Below are 2,967 nucleotides of genomic sequence, written 5' to 3'. Positions count from 1 at the left end.
ACAGGCAGAGGAGGTTTGGTGATAAGCTGAGTGAGGCAAAAGACGGGCTGTGATTGGCTGTTGCCCTGAACGCCGTAACTATTATCAGCTGGTACTCGGGAATCTAACGATGCGGCTCGAGCCCTGCACGTGACATGAGCGACCCTGTCACTGAGCGCATTACATGCATGTCAGAGCCTCTTCCCAATGGGGTCACCTCACCAAGTGCATTACATGCATGTCAGCGCCTCTTCCCAATGGAACACCCTCAATGAGTGCATTACATACATGTCAAAACCTCTTCCCAATGGGGTCACTCTTACTGAGCGCATTACATGCATGTCAGAGCCTCTTCCCTATTGGGGTCACCCTAACTAAGTGTGCTACATGCATGACACAGCCTCTTCCCAATGGGGGTCACCTTCACTAAGTGTGCTACATGCATGACACAGCCTCTTCCCAATGGAGTCAACCTCACTGAGTGCATTACATGCATGTCAGAGCCTCTTCCCAATGGGGTCACCCTCTCTGAGCACATTACATGCATGTCAGAGCCTCTTACCAATGGGTCGCCCTCATTGAGTGCATTACACTCATGTCAGAGCCTCTTCCTAATGGGGTCACCCTCACTGAGCGCAATACATGCATGTCAGAGCCTCTTCCCTATTGGGGTCACCCTCACTAAGTGTGCTACATGCTTGACACAGCCTCTTCCCAATGGAGTCAACCTTACTGAGTGCATTACATGCATGTCGGAGCCTCTTCCCAATGCGGTCACCCTCACTGAGTGCATTACATGCACGTCGGAGCCTCTTCCCAATGGGGTCACCCTCACTGAGTGCATTATATGCATGTCCTAGCCTCTTCCCAATGGGGTCACCCTCACTGAGTGCATTACATGCATGTCCTAGCCTCTTCCCAATGGGGTCACCCTCACTGAGTGCATTACATTCATGTCAGAGCCTCTTCCCAATAGGGTCACTCTCACCAAGTGCTGTACGTGCTTGTCAGCGCCTCTTCTCAATGGGCTGACCCTCAATGAGTGCATCACATGCATGACAGAGCCTCTTCCCAATGCGGTCTCCCTCACTGAGTGCAATACATGCATGTCAGCACCTCTTCTCAATGGGGTGACCCTCACTGAGCGCATTACATGCATGTCAGAGCCTCTTTTCAGTGTTGTCACCAGCAGTGACTGGATTACATGCATGTCTGCACTCTTGACCAATGTAGTCACCGAGTGCTGTTGGGTGCATTGCATGCCTGTTTTTTGGGTGCACTGTTTGCACTTTTTTTTGGTGTTGGATATGCAGCTTGTAGACTTTTGGAAAGAGTGCTGGTGGCACAGTGTGGAGTAGTCTGATGGCTTCTTACAATGCCTACTGCAGGTTAGAAAGGGATTGAACCTCTACTACAGTGACCTGACCCATTATTCCCATCAGAAAGATTTGCAATGTGATTTTTCTGAGTTTGGTTTTCTTACTGATCTTGAGATGTCCAAAATGTTTACCTTAATTTTAAACGGCACCCCAGCACACTAAGACATTGTAGTACAACACATTGTGCCTGATTTATTAAAGCTCTCCAATGCTTGAGAGAATACACTTTCATAAGTGAAGCTGGGTGATCCAGCAAACATGCAATAGATTTCTTCAAAGTTATTTGCTAACAAATGTTTTGAATCCTGGACCAGATCTGTTCCAGGTTTGTTGGATCACCCAGCTTCACTAATAAAAGTGTATCTTTTCCACCCTTGGAATGCTGTAATAAATCAGGCTCAAGTATGGTAATGTTGGTACCCCATGCAGAGTGAATGTACTTCCTAATTTAACACTCAGGGAGGTGCAGTTTGGCACTGCATGGGGCCCTAGACCCATTTTACCAAAAAGTCTCCAAAAAGGTCAGCATAGAGAGAATAAAATAATTTCTGAGTAGGGGAATTTATGCTTTCCTTTCTTCTAACCTAGGCCATGATGATCGGCAGATGAATCCCTCATCCTCCTGGCATACCCAGGTCACATATCGGAGGAAGCAGCTGCATTATATCATTACTGCAGGGATGACAGATTGCGCCTAAATAGGAGAGTCTGCTGGTTACCTTATTAGCCTAATGTGTACAAAAACAAAACCTATTTGTTTAATGTTTTCTATGTACTTTTTTTTTTCCGTCTTGAAAATATATGTTTATTAAGTCCCCCTTAATATTTTGTATCCATTGCAGAGAACTGCATATCCCTAATGCTTGTGGCTACAGTTCATGCACCTTTCAGAATGTCTTCATTTGTATCCACCCCATTGCGCTGTAGAGAGCTGAAACTACAAATTTAAATGCCGCCATCAATTATTTAATGCAAGGAATTATGGGACATGTAGTTTTTTTTAATTGCTGTCATTGTATTTGGTCTGCTGCCCTCTAGTGTTCAGCAAAAAATAATGAATACCACCAACAGCCTCTACCCAGGCTGACTGCATACCGTATATATATGTAAGCTTATAAAGTAAAAATTACATTTTCAAAAACTCTACTTTATATTCCTTTATTTATTTGATGTGCTTATTTGTATTTATTATTTCCTAATGAGTGGACTGTGACTATATATTTTCTTAACTAGCATTTGTACTTACGGTACCTTACACCGGCCCTAAATAAATATGTACTGTTCTTCACTTGCACTGTATTGTTAGTGTTGTGCTTCCAACAGTTTCAAGAAAAGCATATTCTGCTGACTTTATATCTGCATTAAGACCCCTTACCATACCCCACCCCACCCACACACTCACACCGAAGAAAAAAAACTGGTAGTGTAGAAATGCTTGCAAATGCCTACAAATAGCTGGGATTTCAGAAGTACATTCACTCATACATTACAAGTACATTAAAGCAGTAGTAACGATTTGCCCATCTTTAGTAAATATCTTTAAATATATTTAATTTAGCCAGATGGATATAATTGGATGTTGTGTTCACCTTTAAAAGAATGTTACATT

The sequence above is a fragment of the Pyxicephalus adspersus genome, chromosome 2 (assembly GCF_032062135.1).
Source record: "Pyxicephalus adspersus chromosome 2, UCB_Pads_2.0, whole genome shotgun sequence".
NCBI lineage: Eukaryota > Metazoa > Chordata > Amphibia > Anura > Pyxicephalidae > Pyxicephalus > Pyxicephalus adspersus.
Note: the sequence above shows the minus strand (reverse complement) of the source record.